Raw genomic sequence first — 23448 nt, 5'->3', positions numbered from 1 at the left:
CACATTCCATCCAATTAACAAGGCCAAAAAAAAAATTGAATTTCACGTACCATCTGCTTTTAAGTAGAGTGAGCCAAGAGATGATTGTATGGCGTGAATGTACATACTTGGGTACACACATCCAAATGGGAAAGGTATCCAAAATCTGAAGCAAAACTTAGAAACTCAGCTTTATAAATGAACTTTTAGTATCATAAACACATTGACCAAAGTCTGGGCTCATATGTGGACATACACCACTAGTAAGTCATGAGATCAAGGCCTTCCATCTCTAAAATTGTCCACAAGCCTTGTACAGAATTACATGTGGAATAAATTCTTCACCATAGATACTGAATAATTCGAGAATGATGAACGTTCTGCAGAAGTGGTGCACAGCCTGAGACCACTGAATGTCTTTTAAGTTGTATATTCTTCATCAAAATCTTGTGATCAAGGTTTCAGGAAGAACTTGTCTGTGTAGATGAACTACAGTAAACTTGGAAATGAGTGGAAGAAAAATAATTGGCACGGTATACTTGAGAAGAGTTTGGGAGCTATGCTTTCTATATGGACAAACCTTGTTACTGACTAATAAAGGTCACAAGGGGAACACAGTGATGCCCATGAGTTCATAATGTCTATCTTATCTCTCAACACCTAAAAACAACATTTTTAAATTTTCCTAGGTGTGGATGAGTGTCTGAATGTCAGTAGAGTCTGTGACCAGCTGTGTATGAACTCTGTGGGAACATACGACTATACCTGTGTGGAAGGCTCCAGAATTGGAAGTGATGGGAAAACTTGCATCTGTAAGTCACTGTGAAGAATTTTATTGTTTCTCTTCTAAATATTTCCACCCTCATCTTGTTCTTGGAGAGAAACGGAGACCACGTGACCCTTAACTCAACCTGCCCTCCCCTTTCCCTCTTCAGAGACTGAGCTCTTCCTTTTCCTTCGGTTCAGTCCCCTGCGGTTTCAACTTCGTGCTTGCTGCTTCTCACCTGCATTTACAAAAGACTTTTTGAAAGGGCCTTCTCAAAGAGATGCACCTTCCAGTCACCCCCTGCCCTGGCTGTCTGATTCAAACTCTGTCATTTCTCTCATCAACCATTGCTCAGTTTTTCCTTCTTTTAAACAGCATGTTGTACCCAGGCATTTTTCTGTGTGGCCTTAGCTTTAGATGCTGACAAGCCGGAAGAAGAAGAGGAATTGGAAGTTGTAAGGTTTCCAGGCCTTCTATTCAAGAGTCCACCTCAACTGCTTCCTGATGTTGCTACCGCTCTGCCTACCGCCTACGCAGATGAAGATGAGGAGGACAGGAAACGCATATTCGAGAACTGACTGCTCTGCATAAAATTGGTGAGTGAAAGAATTTAATTATACTCACCTCTTTGTTTTTCAGTATTTCACGTAAATTCTCTTCTTTGTCATTTCATTGTCGATATTTAATGCCTTTGAGTCTTTTAACATGATGGTAGCAAGAAATGCGGGGCCCAAATTACATCTTCACTGCTTCCTGTCAAATTCTACATCTTTTGTCTTTCTTCCTTTTGCACAATAACGGTTGTTATGTAGGTGTGTGTAGGAGTGGAAGTACAGGGTGTGGGGGGGGGGGATGTTGAAGTGCAAGACAGTGAAATGGAGCTGGAAACTATCTTTATATTAGCATAATGGGGAGAAGGGTTGTACTGGGACCTTCTGGTTCTTGTAACTATTACAGCTCCACTAGAAGTCACTATTACATAGTTGAAATTTACCTCAAATAGCCTTAAAATCTAGATTCTTTCTACATTTTAAAATGCCAAAAAACAATTGTTCATTATGCTCAAGTGGACCAAGAAAAATATCTTTTAAAATGTGAGCAGTTTCTCTTATACATCCACGCAACAGAACTGAAGCATCAAATCACTTCTGATCAAAATAAATTAGCATACCCTCTTTCAAGAGTAACAGTTTGCAGCCAGTCTGCTGCCTCTTTTTTTTTCTTTTCTTTGTAAAACAGAACTGCTCTTTTTGTTCTCATCCTATTCGTGGTATTTTAATACTATCAAAGCTTGGAGATTGCTGTAGAAAGAGTTGGTTGAAATGGCAGACACACATTTATGATATGGTCAGTCATAATAATAATATCAATAAATGTGTCTGCATAAAAATGGAAATGCTTTGATATTTCTTACATAAACTCCTGATACTTTGGCTTCTCAAAGTCAGAAGAGATAGAATAGAGACCTTACTAAACCTGACAGACTTTCAACTAGAAAGTCTGAAAGACCCCACCTAGAAACAGGAGCAAAATTTGAAATGGAATAGTCCTGAAAACAACTGAAATCGAGTCTCTCCATTCTTATTCAAATTAAGGCAATTTCCCCGAGGAATAGAATGGAAAATCACATTATGTTACATTTACACGATAGGAACCTACACAGACATTAAGAAATAAACTAGCAGGGCACCTGAGTGGCTCAGTGGGTTAAGCATCTAATTCTTGGTTTCAGCTCAGGTCATGATCTCATGGTTTCGGGAGTTTGAGCCCCACATCAGGCTCTGTACTGACAGCGTAAAAACTATTTGGGATTCTCTCTCTCCCTCTCTCTCTCTCTCTGCCCCTCCCCTGCTCACACTGTCTCTGTCTTTCTCAAAAATAAATAAATTAACTTAAAAAATCTAAAAAAAGAAATGAAAAAAAAAAACAAAACAAACAAACTAGAGTGCACACAATATGGGTGTTTCACAAACATTCTACTGAGGGAAAGAAGCTTGATACCAAAGAATACATACTTTTTGTAAAATTCATTTATATGAAGTTCTAAAATAAGAAAAAATAATCTGTGGTGATAGAAATCAGAATAATGCTCAATTTGTGAGGCTAATGATTAAGATCTCATCAAATTACCTTCGAGTTTTTGTGGTACTGGTAGTTATCTATATCTTGAACTGGGTGCCAATTACAAGGGGTTATTTATTTACATTGTGGAGAAAAAGTATGAACTCAAGTATGAACTTGAGTTTTTGGACTTCTCTGCATGTATATTAAATCTCAGTAAAAAATTTCAAAAATATTACTGGAAGAAAAAACAACAATTTTGTATTAAAACAACCTAGAAGGAATAACACCAATGTGCCAGAAACATAATTTTCATGTTCAGGAATCAATGGCAATTTCTTTTTACTTTTTTGCTTTCTTAAACATTCTCAATAGTCTTTAGGGTCTATATTTAAAGTTCTCTTTTAAAAGGTTTTATTGCTATTGTCTTTTTCTGAGACTGTTCAGGAAACATGCTCAAAGATCTTTTCATTTTTTCTTTTTCTTTTCTTTCTTTCTTTCTTTCTTTCTTTCTTTCTTTCTTTCTTTCTTTTTTTGAGAAATGAAGGGTTTCATTTCCATTTTCAGTGATGTAGACAGTATGGGCCAGCTGAGATGGGGTCATAGTTCTATCAGCCTAGATCCCACCTTCAGACACAATTGCCCTGTGAGCTGTGAGGACTGTCTGAATGGAGGCAGATGCCCAGAAGGGAGGAGTGAGTGCTCTTGCCCAGCTGGCTGGGGAGACACGCTTTGCAACGACAGTAAGTCATACCCCGGAGTACTGGTAGAAGGGTAATGAGTTGTCCTTTACTGCTGGTAAATTACTGTGATGAGTTCTCTTTTACATGTGTTCTCCCTAAAACGTTTTAACAAAGTAAACAATTGGTATGGTGACAAACCAATTTATTTGCTGTGCATAAAGAAATGCCGAGGTTTTGCACTGAACATGTGATTAGGTGGGGAGATTTTGTGTTACCTGGGAAACTTGATGTGCTGTCTCTTGTTTATCCCCAGAACATAAAAGTTAATAAAGGATCCTAATATTCTAGGCCTATAAAAATCCCTCCATTTAAATAAGTCATTAGGCCCCGGCAAGCTATTCCCAGTGAAGGAAGAAAGAATTCATGTTACAAAGTGCAATTAATGGCAGTGAAGGAAGAAAGAATTCATGTTACAAAGTGCAATTAGTGGAACTGCTTTATGGCTTCTTCTTTTTGTTTATTTGTTTTTCTTTTCTTTCTTTACATAAGATGTAAATATAGCCAATAACACTTTTTTTATGTGTCTCATGAGAAAATATCAAAGATTTGAAAAAACGATACCGCTAACAAATCTTTTCTTTTACATTTTAAATGGAGGTATGCTTGCAGGAGAGAAAACTGCCCAGTACTAAAACCAAAATATATTGACCGTTTCCTCTTCCTCTTTTTAAATTTACCTTATAAATATTTAATGAAAGGGTTTTCTTAGTTTTTGTGATTAGCTTGGAAAATGACATAAGCAGATTTTCTTTTGAGCCCCTTGCATATGGGAAGAAAAATGACGAATATTGGTTGTGAGACAGATGCAAAACTCGAGTCAGAACATAGGAAGTAGTTTACCCAAAATTACTAGTTACAGCGTTGAGGATCTTCCTTAAGTGTGCCTCTGATCGTGTTTCTCTGCTGCTCAGAAAAACTTTAAGGGCATCCATTTCCTGATACATAGGCACACACTTCTGATCTAGTACTGACAACCATCTACAATCAGACCCTCATAAATCCTTTTTTTCTTTTTATCCTAATCACAGCTTTTTGCTCAGCTTATCATTTCCAGCAAACTAAACCACTTGCTACTTACTGCTTTTGTCAGCTTTGTGCCTTTTGCTGAACTGCCGTCTTTGGCTCTTGCTGCTTATTGCACGAAGCTTTATTTGATGGCTCCAGTCTAGCCACAACTATTTACGTCTTCGATGGATTTCAAGTCATTCTCTCTCTCTGAATTAGAGGTAGCCATCTTCTGTTCTGTCTCCCTTACTCGACTGAGAGCTCATCAATCAGGTCCTATTCATGTTTCTCCAAAGTAAAGGCACTCAGTGCATGAATGGACAAATGACTACGACTTGGTGTTGAGAGACCCCACTATATTGACCTGCAACTTGACAGACTCAAGATCAAATAAATGTTGTATGACTATTAGGAGGTAAATACTTCCCTTACATAAGTTTCATTGGTAAATGCGCATCTTCCAAACCCTTCATCCCTAACATGGCAGCATGAGAAATGAAACTAAAAATCTATCGCAAATACTTCAGAATAAAACATCTCTGATAACAAAATTAATAGAGAAATGTTAAAAGTGAGCTTGTTGATGAAATGAAGAGAAGATGATCTCTTTTTTAGCTTTGGAAAACTCTGAGGATCTCTTAAGTGTTTGCATGGTCCTGCAAAGGGGAGTCTTTTCCTGAAGCAGAAGCTTATAAAATCTTTGCGTTTCTTTTGTTTTTCTTTTTTACAAAAACAGAACAATCGAAAAAAAAAAAAAAAGTAAGTGCCCACTAATTCACTAATTCTTTAACAAAAAGGAGGAGTAAAAACATTTTCCTAAAATTCCCTATAAACGTTGGGCACCTAAGTGGCTCAGTTGGTTGAGTGTCCATCTCAGGGCTTGAGGCTTTGAGCCCCGCAGAGGGCTGGAACGTGCTTTGGATTCTGTGTCTCCCTCTCTCTCTGCCCCTCTCCCATGCACACTGTCTCTCTCTCTCTCTCAAAAATAAATAAACATTAAATTCTTTTTTTAAAAACATCCCTATAAACCTCAATAAATAGAAGGGACTAATCATTCATTACCCATATTTTTAAATTACCAGCTCTTCAAATGTCGCAATGAACATTAAAATAGAACATTCTGCAGAGATCTGCAAGGTTAGTGTTCCCAATGAGTAGATTTTCTAGCCCAATATCTATTGGTCTATAATGAAAATATTTACTTTGAGGTCTCAGAAATTCCTCCAAGTAATTATAGTGAAACAATTTAAAGATCATCAGATATTAATTTTAATAGCACATATTAGAACTCCATTTCTTTTGAAGAGATTTCAAGTTGACTCATTTGTTATTGTGAGATTCCATCCACTCGAAAGGGAGGGTAGGAAGATTTCCATATGACAAATGAGTGGACTATATATGGAAGAGAGGATTCATGACTTCTTCCAAATCATCCAGCTATGGTGTGGGACGTTTGTTTTACAATTTTCTTTTCCAGGATAATTGCTCTGTTTGATGCTTATGAAGTGTTTAGCAAATCCTTGTACTATGTAATATCATATTCTACTTCATGGGGGAATGTAAGTTTATGGTGTTGGTTTGCCAGTGTTGACGAATTTCTATAATCCATATACTGCGCAAGCTATTTAAACTTCACTAGCTTCAGGGCGCGGGGGTGGCTCAGTCTGCTGACTGTCCAACTGTTCATTTCGGTTCAGGTCATGATTCCAGGGTTATGGGATCAAGCCCCACATCTGGATCCATGCTGAGTGGAGCCTGCTTAAGATTCTCTCTCACTCTCCCTCTGCCCCTCTCTTGCTCACTCTCTGTCTCCCTCTGTCTCTCTCAAAAATAAAATAAAATAAACTTCCTTAGCTTCATTTTCCAGGTTTATTTTTTAAAAATGACTCCTCTATAGTTGCTGTAAGAATTAAAAAAAAAAGCTTGCTACAATGTCAGTTTTAACCAATGTTGCCATTTTCTTTATTTCCTATCCCTTTTGTTCTTCTCTTCCCTTTCCTTCTCCTTTGCATAATATCTTCAAGCTGAAAAGGAGAGAAAAAATGAATAAGAAGCCAAGTTTCCATATTGGCATCTGGAATTGTGTAGGTGGGCAAATAGAGGAGGTGATATAAATGTAATTTTATAATATTTAGCCAGCTATGATAAAATGCCATTTTCATTGGCATCTCATCTCAACAGCTGTATTTAGTCACGTTAAACTTCTAGTCGCATTTTTCCCAATTTATTTTTTAATGGAATACTAAACTCTTCCCAAAAAACAAACAAGCCAAAGAAAACAGTTGTTTGCTTGACTTCATCAGTCTTTGACCATGCAAAATACCTTGGCACCTTCAAGACAGTCTTAGTTGCTTTCATTCCTACTAAAAATACATGCCATTTTTTTTCCCCTACATTTTCTTCCCAGTTTCCAAACTGGAAGCTTCCATGTATTTCTCATTAGGGTTGGTGACAGTTATACACACAGATGTCTAGGTAGCTGGGAAAATGTGAGTGTGAGAGTTGAAGGAATAAGGTAAATTTTGCATGTGAACCTTGTTATCAGTTCTTCAGTGACCCTGACTCTAACTAGCTTCAGCAGTAATCCCTCTCAGGAGTGATTATGCCATCCAAGCTGGAAGCATGCCAGTGACTCTTTCTTGGTCTGTAAACCAGAGATTTTAATTACCTGGTATCCATTCTAATAGAAAGACAGGTTTGTTTTTGTTTGTTTGTTTTTCCTCCACTCTATCATGAGTATATTACACTGCTTATTCACCTTCTCCAACTGTCTTCATATTTGGTTCCCCAAAGACCCATGGGAAAGCATGTAGCAGCATCTGTGATTGTCAGAATGGAGACACTTGTGATCCTCTGACTGGGCAGTGCTGGTGCCCCCCAGGAGCTCCTGGGAAAGCCTGGGAAAATGGAAGGAATGACTGGTGCTGGTCACATGACACCACTCCTTAAGTTCTTGAGGTTTCTAATAGGAAATGAGCTAAATGAAAATGACATCTGTATTTTTCAAGGTGGTCTTTTCTGAAGAAGGAAAAAAAGCTGTATCTACATATACAAGAGTACAGTTGCTTTTAATGATGCCATGTATATCTAAGCAGGATAAATCTTGATACAGAGAAAACCTTCTTGTTCTCCTGAACAAAAAGTTGAGTTTGTGTGTGTAGGTTTGGACCTAGGAGCTAGGGGGAATTTATTTGCTCTGCATAAGAAAATGAAGAAAAAGAAGTGGAGCTCTTTGGGCAAACCAGGGAGGAAGAGAGATGAAAATCAGAGAAGTAAAGGAAAGGAGGGTGTGAGGACAAAAAGAGGAGAAATGATGGATGAAGAACTCACAAAATACCTGTGAGTGCTGTGTGTGGATTTTACATGGAAACCAGTGAAGAGGCCACATTTTCAGCATAAGCAGATAAAAGACAAAAAGGAAACTACTTGTACAAGCCCAAGAGCTGAATGCAGAGAGTCGATGAAGATATAAGTCGTTGGGGACTGCCAGAAATCCTGGGGAGTTTATTAGATGCTCACAGATCACAGAACTGGAGCCACGGAAACCAAGTTTACTTCCCCCTCTGAGAAATGTAGGAAGACCCCTGTTGACGTCCCAGTTATTTGCACCCCCTGAGCAATGTTTATTCACTTATTCAAAAGGTATACGTGAAATGGTAGCAAGGCAATCTGCCAGGCATTGTGATATGGTAATAAAAAATATATAAAAACTAAAAAAGACTCTGGTCGCTCCATGTGGAACTTACAGTCGTATTCAGAGCAGACATAAGTTACAAATATTGGTAGGTATTACCAATTAAATATTAACGTGTGCTTGGCGGTCAGACCGGGAGGACAATGCAGACTGTGTGGGCCAGGGAGAAATAACACTTAAGCTGAAGGCAGAAAAGCAAGCAGACATGAAACAGGACAAAGAGTGAAGGAAGAGCATTCCACACTGACGGCATCTCCTGCTGCCAGACTCTGAAGTGGGAATGAATGAGGTTCACCAGAGGAGCCTAAAAAGGTCAGCTGGTGGAGCGAACTACAACTAGGGAGACATTAATGCAACAGGAAGTCAGCTGGTACCTGGGCTCATAGGTCTCATTAAGTTTGGAGTTCTTAATCTGACAGCAATGGCAAGTCACTGTAGAGTTTTATTTTATTTTTTAATTAAAAAAATTTTTAAAGTTCATTTATTTATTTTGAGAGAGACGGAGATAGCATGAGTGGGGGAGGGACAGAGAGCGAGGGAGACAGCAAATCCCAAGCAGGCTCCCCACTGGCCCCACAGACACAGGGCTCAAACTCACAAAACCGTGAGCTGAAATCAAAGGTCGGATGCTTAACTGACGGAGCCACGCAGGCACCCCAAATTTTAGACAGAGGATTTGGAATCATATTCGGAGTTTATGAAAAATCTCTCTAGCTTCAGTCCAATTACAGTGCAAACATCTTCCTTTCTACAATCCCTTATTTCATATAACAGCAGCATTGCGAGTTTTGCATGTGGGTAGTATTTATTCGCTTTGTTTGTCCTTCCAACCCTCCAGGATGCCCAAAAATGATCCTTTGGGAAGAACTACAAAAAGAAATCTCACTGTGCCAACAATGACCATTGCCACAGGGTGTATGGTGCCTTATGTGTGAGCCAGGGCCCTATGGGAGGTTTTTTCATCTGAGTAGGTCATGGGCAATAATTTGTACTCTACATGAAGCAAGAAGGCTCAAAAAAGTACCAAAAATATGTTAGAGGAAGAGAGTAAAAAACATAACATTTTATATAGTCATATCATATATATGATGGTTTATGTTCTAGTCTTTATTTAGCCTCCTGACATTATAGAATCTAGATTTTGATGAATGAAAGAAAAATATTTGTGAATTATTTACACTTTTTTTTCTAGTTAGTGCTTACCCTGAGAGGATTTAACTAGTTCATTTAAATGGACATTTGAGGAACATCTGGGTGGCTCAGTTGGTTAAGCATCTGACTTCAGCTCAGGTCATGCTCTCACAGTCCGTGAGTTCTAGCCCCACATCAGGCTCTGTGCTGACAGCTTGGAGCCTGGAGTCTGCTTCAGATTCTGTGTCCCCCTCTCCCTCTGCCCCTCCCCTGCTCACACACACACACTCTCTCTCTCTCAAAAATAAATAAATACTAACAAAAAGTTTTTTTTTTAAATAAATGGACATTTGACACTTTCTGGGGATTGAATATCAAAGGCCCGGTGCTAGTTTCTTTTATTTCTGTGTTCTAATACAAAGCAATGATTATTCCATAAAATTTCTAAAACAGGCTATTCATTTTGCATTTTGGCCATCAACCATGTTTTGCAAAAGCTGCAAGAAAACACAATCACCAGTAAATACTTCAGCCAGCCATCAGTAACTTTTAGAGTTTCTCCCAGTGGGTCAGCACTGGTTGCCCACCACCCCATCTTGAAACGGTGTGCAAACACTTGTGAGCCCACAGCAGTCTCTACCCTCTTCTTCCGCCCATTTCTCATGCCCTTCTCTGGAAATCCTTCCTCAGTGGACCTCAGTAATACTGTGACCTGTTTTTCTTAATAACAGACCTTTTGGGGTCTCACATTATATTTTTAGTTGAATGTTCATGGATCTTATCTACTTTATGAAAGGTATGCCCATTGAAGACAGAGAGTAAATTGTGAATATTCTAATAAGAGAGCCAGAGAAGGCACCATAGAAAACTGAACCTGGGTCATGAGGAAAGGTTAGACTTGGACAAGCAAAACAGAAGGAACGGGGAAAAGGCATGGGTACATGTGAACAATACAGGTGTGGATGGTATGGTCTAGAACATGACATACCTCCTAGAACATACCAGGAGAAGGAGACCCATATAGAAACAAAGATAGCATCATTTCTATTTTTGTTCCTCTAGGGTAACAGGACACACCCCAGTTTTAGTAATAACTTGAATATTTTATAAGGTAATATCACATGTTTAGGCAAAAACATTTCAATCATAATCCATCTGGTCAAAAAGTCAAAGAGCAGATGGTGGTGGTAGTGATGGTGGTTACCATCTTGAAAGTGACCACCTTTAGGAAGAACATACACATTCTAGTTCTTCAGGATCCTTATTGCTTAGATTCAAGGCTTCATTTATTAATGCCACTTACCTGACCCTCAGAACCTTCATTTTGCAACCCTCTATTAATTTTCTAAATCTATCATGATAAATTACCACAAACTAAGTGCTCTAAACAACAGAAATTTATTGCCTCACAGTTCTGGAGCTAGCAGTCTGGCATCAGGGTGTTGGCAGGCCACGATCTCTTTGAAAGTGCTAGGGAAGGATCAGTTCCAGACCTCTCTAAGCTTCCCATAGTTCCTTGGCTAGTGACCATTTTAACTCCAGTCTTCACATGGCATTCTCCCTGTGTGAGTGTCTCTGTGCACGCATTTTACCTACCTATAAGGACACCAGTCATATCAGATTAGAGACCCATCCCACTCCATTATGACCTCATCTTAACTAATTGCATTGGCAACAACATAATTTCCAAGTAAGTACACATTCTGAAGTACTGAGTGTAAGGGCTTCAACATAAGAATTATGAAGGACACATTTCAATGCGTAATGCACCCTGAGTAGATATTGGATTGCCAAAGATGTTACTCCACTTTTCCTTTTTCCCTAAGCACATTTTCAGTTATAGCTTCTTAATATGTCCAGTTGTCATATTTAAGCATTCTATCATGCCTGAGCTGTTCCCTGAACCACTGTTCTCCATGCTGAACCAGGAAGAGTAAGGCATGGAAGCCAGTCCAGGGAAGTGAGTGCTCTGGAATTCACAAGAGTCGTATCAAGGAGGACAAAAGCTCTGAGAAAGAGGCCTGCAATTTAGTTGGTCTAAGCCACAGGAAGGATGAGAGAGGGATCACGTAATTTATCATCCAAATGGGACAATATTAACAGTGAAAAGGAGTCCTGTTAATAAATCTGTTCTGCTTCCAGGGGTAACTCTGTTCCTGGCAACAAGGACAAGGATTACCCCGCATGGTGGCACTATAACCACTACTTTAAATTACCTCTTCTAATAATAGCAGATATTAGCAGATACTAATAATTTCCATCTAGCAGAAAGTCAAGTGGCTTATTTTGTTTTCTCCACGCAGCTTTTGAGAACAAAGCCTCTGTAGGCATACAATGCAGTTACCTGGAGCTTGGAGGTTACTTGAAGGATCTTGATGAGTCCCTTGGACATTTGTAATGGAGGAGGAAAAAACATGTCAGAGGTTTTGGAAAGGGAATTGAATTACTGTAAATAACTCCTCCAAGACAGAACTAAGGCTATGTTTTCCTAAATGCAAAGGTGGGACTTCAAATTAGAATTCCTGTGCTGACTACCATCCCTAAAATTCAACGGCATGGGGAAAATAATGAAGGAAAGGCAAACACCATTTGCCAAAAGAACGTGGCCAAGAAAATGCGGCTGTCACGATGAAAGTTTTGTGTAATCTACGTGATGTAAAATTACTTCCGATTACCATATATTGAAAGGGAATGGAAACAATGGCGAGCCTTTACATCAGTGCTTGTCCATCATCCCCTTGCTGCGACCCGATGAATATAGGGCCTGGCAGATCTTAACAGTCCTTGGAGAATATTAACTATAGGCACCAATGGAGCACACTGAGAAGCAATTTCTCTCCCAGAAGCACCAAAGCCTTTTAAGTAGTTCAGGCTTCACTGTTCACATCCAGTTGCCAAAAAGCAAATGAATTGCCCGATTTGAAAGACATTTGTTGTTCTGTTTCTTTTTTTGGCAGTCAGGATGATCCCCTTGTTTTCCCCATAATCGGGCCCCGCAGAACTACATGCCTGTACACTGACAATGTAAAAGAAACAAAGCATGGTTTTCAGGTGACCGGTTTGCCTCAATCTGCTTGCAGACTGTCCCAAGGGGGTCTATGGAGCTGGCTGCTCTTCAGAATGTCAGTATGTGGAGGAGAACACCCTGGAATGCAGTGCCAAAAATGGCAGTCGCACCTGCAAATCTGGTTACCAAGGCAACAGATGCCAGAAAGGTACAATCTGATGATACATTTTCTTTCTTCTCTAATAACAATGCTCAGCCTTTGTTCGGCACCATATGATCATTAATTGGTTAATCCGCCAGTGTTCTCAGGAGATGGGTATTAATCCCCTATTTGCAGGTGAGGAAACTGAGACACATGGCAATGAAGTTATTTTACTTTGTCTTCTCAGCCTCTGCTCTTAGCGGTCTCCTTGCTAGCCTGAGCAGAAGAAAGATCACATTGCAGAGAATCTTATCTTAAGATTAAAGCTGACCAATCGCTTCTTTGAGCTGAAGTAATCAACCAAGGGTACTAGCTTCCAGAGTTAAAGAATTGTTTCCTTTATACCTGAAGATAGATCACTCAAATAAACACAAGTCAAAGATTCTGACCATAGAGAAGTTTTTGAAAATTTAAATAGGGGTATCAGTATCATCTTTTTTTCAAATGTCTAAATATTACATAAATATTTTTAAGAAATCCATAAATACAAAAGTTTACATACAACATAATTCCAATTATAAGTAACATATGTAGATGTGTGAATGTGCATGCGCATATACGATTTGGGAAAACGTATTCCGAGATCAAGATGTTAGTAATAGCTTCTCTGGTTTGTGGACTCATGGAAAGCTTCTCCCCAGGTATCTACCTGGCTCTCTCACTATTTCACAAAGTTTCATGTCATTTTTTCACTGAATCTTGTCAGTCCTGCCTTACTTAAAATTAACAACTTGCAAAACTCCTTGAACTTTTAAAATTTTTTCCAAAGTATGTATCATCTTCTAACATCCTATTTTTTATTGTATACTAGTATATATATAGTATTTATAACATAGTAGTCTTTTTATTATTATAACATACTCCAATTATTATTATGTCTAATATTTATTCCCTGTCCTTCCTGCTAGAAGTTAATCCCCACAGGGGGAAGGCTATCTGTTTGCTTTGTTCACCAAAGTATTCCCAAACTCCTAGAATAATCCTAACATTTTGGAGTTGCTCAATAAGTATGTTCTTAAATGAATACATAAATGTTCATGGTTCAATTTTTATTCTTTATAAATTTTTCTTATATTATTATGATGTATTCTGAATTAAGCACTTGTTACTGTTTATTCAGAGGAAATTCTTACAGCATTTTTTTCTTTCATACATAGAAAGACTGAATATATAACAAATATAATTATACAATTATCAGAACTAAATGGTCAAGTGAACTTTTTGCTTTTGAAGTGATCTAAAGGGCAATCTTTTTTTTTTAATTTTTAAATGTTTATTTATTTTTGAGAAGGAGGAGAAGGGGCATAGAGAGGGGGTGAGGACGGAGGATTCAAAGCAGATTCTGTGCTAAGCAGAAAGCCCGGTGTGAGACTCAAATTCAGGAACCGTGAGATCATGACCTGAGCTGAGACCAAGAGTGGAAGGCTTAACCACCTGAGCCCATCCAGGTGCCCCCAAAGAGCGATCTTTTTAAAAATCAGGAGGAATAGTGGGGCGCCTGGGTACCTCAGCTGGTTAAGCCTCCAACTCTTGGTTTTGCTTAGGTCATGATCTCACGGTTTGTGAGTCCAAGCCCCACGTCGGGCTGTGCGCTGACAACACTGAGCTTGCTTGGGATTTTCTTTCTCTCCCTCTCTCTCTGCCCCTCCCCCCACTCACACACACACTCTCTCTCTCAAAATAAATAAATAGACTTAAAAAAAGATCAGGAGGGGTGACTAGGTTGAAAGGAAGCCATCATACTGTTGGATTCACTTACAGAGGTAAGCCTTGAAATTGAAGGTTGTCTTTTGCCTTCAAGTATTACACATTTCTCCTTGCATTGTCAACTTAAGATGGTCTGCAGGGATTTTCTGGAGCTGACTGAACGGGAATGAGGGCTTCCAGGTTGTCCTATGGCTATGAAGCTGGAGTATGTGAGCAGCAGTGTCCATCTAGATTTTGTGGAGAAAGGACTGTTTCTGTAGCTGCATTGTGACTTTCTAGGCTAAGGAGAAAAGAACTTAGGGAAACACAAGCCTGACATAACACAAGTGTGTTTAACATCGTCTAAGAGTAGGCCCCATGCCAATCTCTAAACCTCCTCCTGCTTTAACTGATTTTTAGGCCTAGAATCACCCCCCTATTCAATAACTCGCTAAAGAAGTCATGCCCTGGAAGTCAACGCATGAGGAGACAACACCATATACAGACATCTGGGTAGATTTAATTTATTCTGATAACATTTCCTTAAAGCAGCTGCTGAATATACTTTATTGGAAAATGCTTCTGAGATTCCCACTGTGAAGGAAAATGAGTTGAAAGTATATGTAAATTAGCAAAATAGAGAGGTCACCATAATCTCTGGAAAACATATTATTTTTCAATCAGATAACTTTGTCCAATTCTGATATTTTTGTCTAACCACAAAATGAAATTATGAATCAGACTGGAGCGGGTGAATGGGATCGCCATGATTGGCAGTTGAAATCAAGGCAAGAAGAGCTCTCGAAGAGTTGTGCATGATGAAAATCAGGCCTGTTGTGTTTCTTTTTCTTTTTTAAAAAAGTGAAGTAGCCCAAGTGCTCCTAGAGCCAGACATAGCTTTAAAAATCTTAACTCTAGACCTGTATCTAGATTGCCGATGAATAGTTAATTAAAGACTGCAGATCGTTTCAATGGCACTAATGAACCGTGCTCTCTACAATCAGCACCAGGCTTTATTTAGCCCATCAGCAATGACTTCTAAGAGTGGAAGAGCTGGTTTCTATGTGAATCTGTGAAATAGCGAAAAAGAGGGTGGGTGGAGGGGAAAATGACAGTGTCTTTGCCTTATTTTGATTAGTTTGTAGCCTGTGGTACTTTGGATCCCAACTGCAGGCAGATCTCTAAATGTGGAGCACTCTGGTCCAGAGAACCCACTGAGTCCATCAAAGGAGGCCTCGACAGCCCAAAGAAGGACAGATGTTTGTTACCATAGTTCCATGCTGGACGGATTTTGAACTTTGAGCTCTGATGGGTGTCTAAAAGCAAGTCAGTTGACTTGAGAGGTGCTCATATTGTAGCACAGGTTAGGCATGGTGGCTGAATTTCAGTCTCAAAAGGCCAGAAGATCTGGGTTCAAATCCTATTTTGCTACTTATTAGCTGTGTGACTCAAAGGAAGTCACTTTACCTCCTGGAGTTTCAGTTTCTTATGTAAAAAGGAGATAAAATTGCTTACATCACATGTAGATATTTATGGAAATGTGAGCTAATCTATGTAAAGTGCTTGGCACTGAGTAATGATCGATACATAATAGCCAGGAATGGTATGCACATCCCAGAAAATGTCACAATTCTGTTATTCAGAGATTCTTCCCAGGATGAGAAGATACTTCACAGCCCAACTTGGATGGATGCCACTTTCCACAATTGTCATGTTTAGGAAAGTTCCCAGGTTTTCCCTGTGTTAAAAGAATGCTTCCCACGAGGCTTCTAATTCCAGTAGTCCATGGTAGGACAAATTCTGGACCCTCTCACTGAGCCTTCACCGGGCCCTGTGGCATCAGCCATCCTTTTCCGGTTCAAAGGGCACTCAACAAAGCAGCAACATGTTCCTCTTTGCCCACTTTATGCATTGCACACTTTTATAAAATACACAAATTATAAAGCTCTGGGGTGATTTTTCTGGCTTACAAAAGAAGCAAAGACTGGGACAGGATTCAGGCAACCATTTGGGGACAGTTTCCCAAGCACGGCGACTCCTAAGCTTCCTTTACAAATTACATCTCATTTTCAGGTTTTGTTCTGTGCAACTGCCCCCAAAGATATATATCAAAATTGCTTCCATTGTTACTGTCTGAAAAACCACATTTTCAGCAAAAAAAAAAAAAAAAGGCACCTCTCTATCTGTGTTTCCAAAGTGACAAGTTTTGGCATCATGTTGATTTCTTCAGGGAATGTCTTTGGAAGTGCTATAAATCCTTGGAGGCTACTCGAATGTTCCTTTCTTTGCAGCTCAGCGATACATAGATACATTCACACACACAACACATACAGACGCATACACACGCATGAACACTTTTCTAACTCACTTAGGCTACAGAAGAAATCGGGGAGCATGTTGAGATTCCTTATAAGACTTTACTCCTTCCTTTTTCTTTATTTTTATTCTACAAGCCTACTCTGCTGGCCTCTGGGGACCAGAGTGCCAGTTCTCCTGTGGACCCTGTGAGAATGGAAGTCAGTGCAACAACAACAAAAAAACCCTGAAAATTGTGACTGTCCTGGTTACACAGGAAAAGCATGTACCACATGTGAGTCAGTGACCTAGACAGGATAACCAACAAAGTCAGGAAAGTTCTTAGCTTTATAAATGCTCTTTTTTCCTAACTGCTCTATGAGATATTATGTTAGGGTGTATTTCAAGTATCTATTGTGGTGTAACGAACCATCCCAGTACTTTGTGGCTTAAAACAATGATTTATTCTTTCTTTTGATCCTGTGGGTTGATAAGATGATTCTCCCCCTTTCAGCTAGTAGACTGGCTGGGAACTAGACTTGACTGGGCTTCTCAACCCGGGAACCCCATCTTTCCTATATATGGCATTTTCATAAAGCTAGCTTCGACTTTCTCAAAGCACAGCAATCTCGAGAAAACAATCCAAGCAGCAGCATCCTAAAAGTGTTAAAGAGAAGCCATAACATGTCAAAAAAGCCCAGCTTCAGAATCCACACGTTATTACTTCTGCCAAATTCTATGGGTTATGCGAGTGATAAGGCCAGCCAGATCCAGGAAGAGGAGAAGAATTCTACCTTCTGATGAGTGAAGTAGCAAAATCTCACTGCAAAAGACCTGCGAGGTGGGAGATGTGGTTGCGGCCATCCTTGGAATGCGGACCTACCATAGTCTACTAAAGTTAGACTGCATAGTCTACTAAAGTTAGACTGCAAGGCGCTTGAGAATCCACTAACCTGGATCTATCATCCTCATCCGATTATAGACTCATAAAAAGCGCTTAGTTGCGCCGAACCCACTTCAAAGAGCTAGTAGAATGACTATCCTGTTATCTTCCTTTCTGTGCGTGGTTCTTACATAACCTCTGTCACCCTGCCTGTGTTACCTTCTCCACTCCACTACATTGAAACAGAGTTTGAGAACTTGAGGGAAGCTGTGGGCTGGATGATAGCACCGATATTTTTTACATGATTACTTCAAATGCATCTGATAAGGTAGCAAGAGTCTGTTGCTTGTGATTATCTGTGATTTTATAAGGTGTGAACAACGATCTGAATTAATTTTCAGTGCTGAGGACTTTCTGTAAACCAACAAGCAAATAAAACCAGAAACGTAAATGTTAACATAAAATGGAACATGAGGATAGAATTCAGCATTTAGCTACTCATCGGATCATTCGGGGGACAGGCAATACTGCCCCTAAGGATAACTCTCAAGCAAAAGTGTTAGGCTAAGGTCTTTGCCTGACGATTTTTCTGGCTGTAAGCGTGTAGTTTTTATTTTAGGACTGTCGTTCTGGCAACGTTGACAAGCGTTTCAAGCAGTATAAAACTTTGCTGGAACAGCAGCTGGCCATCCCTAACTTACTTTTTTGCTTAAAAAAAAAAAAGCTTAAAGGTAAGAATTTCCATATTCAGAAGGCAGTTACTAGCTATTTCCACAGTGAAGTGACATTTTCTCTTGTCTAACTCAACTTTAATGGAATAATTATTAAGCGGTTAGTGATAGAGTTTACACTGTTCCAATTGTCAGGTGATATAAATAGCCTATTTGACAACAAGTGAAGAGAAAGATAAACAGTTCATTCTTGAAAATATTAATTTTAATAGCTATATTACAACTCTTCCATTCTAGGATATCAAGCTCCCTGAGAATAGATCATGATAGTTCAGAGAAATTTTTGGCGATTAGTAATACCATTGTAATTCTATTGGCAACCTGATAAATGAGATAATGTATTGCATTGAATAGGCAAAAATATTCACCAACTCCTAGTCCAGTTCAATTTTAGTGTTATATGGTATTATCTGATTTTACACAGGCAGACACAAACACAAATTATATAATCATCATAATAAGATATTTTGGAAAATGAGTAGAACCAAAAGATAGGACTCATTAAAAATGCTTCATGCTTACTCCACAAAGAAATGTGTGTGGCATTTAAAAAAGGGGCTTGTGTTTGAAAAAGTGCATACAACATTTTTCTAAATATCCTGTTATGGTGCTTACAGAATTTTAAAACCTAGTTACTTTGCATAATGAACTGTAAAAATACTTATAAGCTATACAAGGTAATATGTTTTCAAGGCGGGAGAGACCAAAAGCTATTTCTAAAGATATTGGCTTTGTATAAATTCCAATTTTTGGTAGTTATAAATACAAATACTTGGGGGGAAATAATTCTTTTTTTTTTAAAGGGTTTATTTCACTGTGTTAGAAAACTGTCTGCATTACAGTAAATTGTGTGGGTTTTTTTTGTACATCCTAAACAGTGTTTGGGGTGGGGGGAGGGGGAGCGGTGACAGCTATGGTTTGATAGATCCTGTCACAACCTTGATAATCTGTGAAGGTTAGCCTTATGTATCAGGCCTTTTACCAAATAATCTGAGAAGGAGTCCCAGCTTCTTCTTTATCCCAGCATTATTTATAATACTAAAAGTACACAATGGAAACAACCTAAATACCCACCAAAAGGAGAATGACTGAACAAATTCCATAATGCATGAGTGGCCTATTCTGAGGCCATTAAGATTCATATTTTAGAAGGATGTGTAATGTTGAGAGAGTTGACGTTAAAGTGACATTAAATGATGTGCACAGAGAGTGACCCAAATTTATAAGGACATATACTTATATATGTCTATGGACAAATACGGTAGAAAGGAAAACAGTTGTTACCAGTGGCCATCTCTAGACGGTGACACTGTGAGTGACTGTTTTCCTCCTTTCTACATTTTGTCTTACCCATATTTACTACTTCACCTGTTTCCCCCTTTACTATCACGGGGAAAACATAGCATCTTCAGACCAATCATTGACTAAGTACCTAAGTAAGATGGTTGCCTGTTCTTTAAGTGTTGTCTTGTGGTGGCCTTCACTGTATCCATAACAGTGGAGATGTTTTTCCTTCAGTTTAATTAAACTTGTTGGCTTTTTTTTTTTCATGTTTATTTCTGAGAGAGAGAAAGAGAGAGAACAAGTGGGAGAGGGGCAGAGAGAGAGGAGAGAGAGAGAATCCAAGTAGGCACTGCACTGTCAGTGCAGAGCCCGACGCGGGGCTTGAACTCATGAACCGTGAGATCATGACCTGAGCTGAAGTCCGCTGCTTAACCGCCTGAGCTAACCAGGCGCCCCTTGCTGCTCTTTTGATTTAAGACTGTTTTCTCCTATTTCACATGACATGCATATTGAGCATAGCTTGACAGCACCACTAAAACTCTCTTTTAAGAAAAAGAAAAGAAGAAAGTAATGTTTCTTTATAACTCTTCATTTCCCTGTCTTCAGAAATCCCGTTTTCTATCCCTCAGTTGTTTTGTTACAACTTCTCTGAATTCTGCCATGTTACACAATTGGCTCCTTCACTACTAAAAGAGAGAGAATTAGAGAGAATGGGGGAGAAGACACTAGAAAGAGGATACTAACTCCAAATAGAACTTATGCTTTAAACATCATATCATCAAACATCATGTCATGATTAATCATCATGAAATGATGATAATTAAACATCATTAAACATCATGAAAACCATATTGAATACAGGTGGGAACCTTCTGGAGCGGTAATCTGGTAAATGTTTTACAACTGGTCCTCTGAAATGTAAAGATCTTGGCTGATAGTACTGGCTATTCTCTACAGTGTTAAGTCTCTCACCATGGTGATTGGTCAAGCAACCAGTGGGATGTCAACTGGCTTGCAAAATTCCAGAAAATTTAACAGTTGGTCTCCCCAAGCTGGTAGTAACAACTCCAGCATACCACTAGCTGACAAATAGTTTTATTCTGAACACACTGAGTAATTTCTTAACCTTTACTTACTTTCTTGATACTAAGAAATGATTACTTCTCAGATGTCCATTTTACTTTGCCGTTTCTAAACAGATCACTAGTTTGGCCTTTTTGGTCAAATTAAATTAACGAACAAATAGTTCCAACCAACAAAGAATTTACTAGTTACCCAAGTCTAATTTATTTTTAGAGCAAAAATTATTTGCTTTTGCTGATTGAAGATTTAAAAAAAAAAAAAACTGTTGCATTGTTTTATGCGGACACAGCCTCATTTTTTTTTCTCTAGAATTTATGTAGTTGGAGTATTAACTCAGATCTAGAGGAACTATTTTGTTCCCATACCGAACCTCTAAGCTATTTTCCAACTTCCAGTAACACACCTACCATAAATCAGGCCTGGTGTTTCCTTTATGACGCACTATTGTGAACAAGAAGACAGTTATCTAAGCCAAAAAAAAAAAAAAAAAAAAAAACCCGAAAAAAACCAAAAAAACCACCAAAAACAAAACAAAAAAACCCACATAAAACAAAACAAAACAAAAAAACTATTCCAACAATTAGAAGTATTAACCATCCCCAGACATGAAGAGGTGAGATGCAATAATATGCTTCTAACGTCTCTGAAAGCGATCTTAAATCTGATTTTTAAGTTGCTGTAAAATAAATTGTATTTAAATAATGCATCCCCCCATCCTTTCCAGCAGTGAGATGCATATCCCTTACCAATCTTGTTCTCAGCAGGCAGTCCAGCCTGATGAAGTATCAGCAAAATGTCAGCTCCCACAGAGAAGTGCAACAAAGAGTCTACACTGAAGCAGTGACAGGCCTTTCAAAAAGCTATTGTGCAAATTCAGTTTTAAGATAGGGACGTGGCTGAGGACTGATGCGTATGTCATTACCAATGCGTTCATCTCCCCATTGTCTGTGGGAGTGGAAGAGAGTTGAGGTGCAGTGATATAAAGGCATTAAGTTGAGGAGTGGCATATCTGGTCTTCAGGAGATTTAGCTTCCTCTGTTTTCAAAGAGTTAATATTCAAATTGGCTGTCATTTTTTAGTACATATCCATTGAAGGGCCCCCAAGAGCTGTTTTTTCCCCTATTCTTATCATCTTCTACAGTATCTCAGATCTTTAAAGTTAATCTTGTTATTACATTATAACCCTCAATGACCTGCTGATGCCTTCTGTGATGAAACGGAAATCCCTTAAAGAGCTTCGGGCACTAAATGACCATCATCAACCTGTCCCTAGCTCCTAGCATATTGACAATTATCACACTCCTTCTCCATACTTTACTCATTCCCCCAACCATCATGTGCTTTTAAACATTAAAAAAAAATTTTTTAACATTTATTCATTTTCGAGAGAGACAGAGAGAGCAGGGGGAGAGAGAAAGGGAGACACAGAATCCAAAGCAGACTCCAGGCTCTGAGCTGTCACTTCAGCAACATGGGCTTGAACCCAGGAGCCGTGAGATCACGACCGGAGCTAACGTTGGACACTTAACCGACTGAGCCACCCATGTACCCTAAGCATCATGTGCTTTTAAAATGCAGTGTCATTTATCATTGCTCTTCCCACTAATGAATTTTTCTCTCCCTCCACTTTTATTGCCTGTTGTAATTTTTCAGAGATTTTTTTCATTTTCTGGTATGTGTAAATAAAAACAAACAAAAATACTAAATCCCTTCCAGAGTGTCACCCGTCATATTGTATTAGAATTTTTCTTTTGCCCATTATTAAAACTATCATTCATTCAATTTTTGTATTCCCTAACTCTTGATATATAAGTAATACTCATCAAAGATTTGCTAGCACATGCACTCTCTATCTCAAAAATAAACAGTAAAAAAAAAGTTTTCTAAAAAAAAAAAGACATATGTGATCTTTTAAATATAGCCAAGCCACTTTAAGAAAGTAAATAAATGGCTCTGGCTCTTAGTGTCTGAATATAGAAAGAAGAGGTTCAACTAAACAATAGTATATAATTATATGTGTGTAATAATATGTAAGTCAATGTGAAGTAAATAACAACACTATGTGGTAAATACAGGCATATGCAATATAGTGCAAATATGTTACTCAGAGCTCATGCTGAGTGCCTACTCTATGTTCACTGTGCTGTGTTTTTCATCGATTCACTCATTTAATCCTCTGAACAACTAACTGAGATTGGTACTATTGCTTACCCTTTTTATGAAGGAGAAAGCTGAATCTAGAAAAATTGAGTCACCTGTCTGAGGTCATGTAATTAGTAATTGAGGACTAGAGTATCAGTCAAGTCCATACCAACAGTACATATCTATAAAATGAGACAATAGTTATTGATATTAAATATTGTATCCAATATTTAATTTCCAAGCCAGCTACATTTCTAAGAGGTCAAGAAGTTTGATTAGGGTTGTTCTCTTTTTGGCCCCACATCTGTAGGTTGCAAAAAGAGTGCCTGCCATAGCCAAAAGCATTGTTGAAATGTCAAATGCCGTACCAGCCTGTGCGCAATTCAGTGATGGAGGGAGAATGCTTTTATTTGTTTGTATGCAGCTTGTCCGACCTATTTCTACAGCCTAAGCCTCCTGCTGCACCACATCAGTAATGATAGTTCTCAGCAGGACCTTGATACTAGCCAGTGTACCTGCCTGTCCAACTGGACTGAGCCTCATGACCAGTGCTGTAAATCAGAAGCTGCCTATAGTAAGTCCTGTTCATCATCTAGCATAAATAATGACCTGAGGAATTTCCTTTGCATTCTGCAGATGCTGAGTGGCCTCAGTTCTTTTTGCTTTTATAGGACTGTCCAATCTAACTGTTTAAAATTCTTTTTGTGTGTTGGTAAATATAGCTGGCTAGCTGCCTACAGTAATCTATGATTGCAT

General features: G+C 38.7%; 1 long non-coding RNA gene across 3 annotated transcripts in view; it reads left to right on the top strand.

Annotated features, from left to right (window-relative positions):
* The window catches only part of LOC122491759, a 160353-nt gene that overhangs the window by 90150 nt on the left and 46755 nt on the right, over nt 1-23448 (top strand). For 2 of the 3 annotated variants that reach the window (XR_006299438.1, XR_006299437.1), the window contains exons 7-8: nt 669-791; nt 1157-1341. This is a non-coding gene — a long non-coding RNA (uncharacterized LOC122491759). Of the gene's footprint in view, nt 1-668; nt 792-1156; nt 1342-12459; nt 12676-23448 lie in introns of those variants that run through there. The other variant, XR_006299439.1, reaches the window with a different exon arrangement.

Source organism: Prionailurus bengalensis, chromosome C2, assembly GCF_016509475.1.
Source record: "Prionailurus bengalensis isolate Pbe53 chromosome C2, Fcat_Pben_1.1_paternal_pri, whole genome shotgun sequence".
NCBI lineage: Eukaryota > Metazoa > Chordata > Mammalia > Carnivora > Felidae > Prionailurus > Prionailurus bengalensis.
This window is presented reverse-complemented; position numbering and strand designations above follow the sequence as displayed.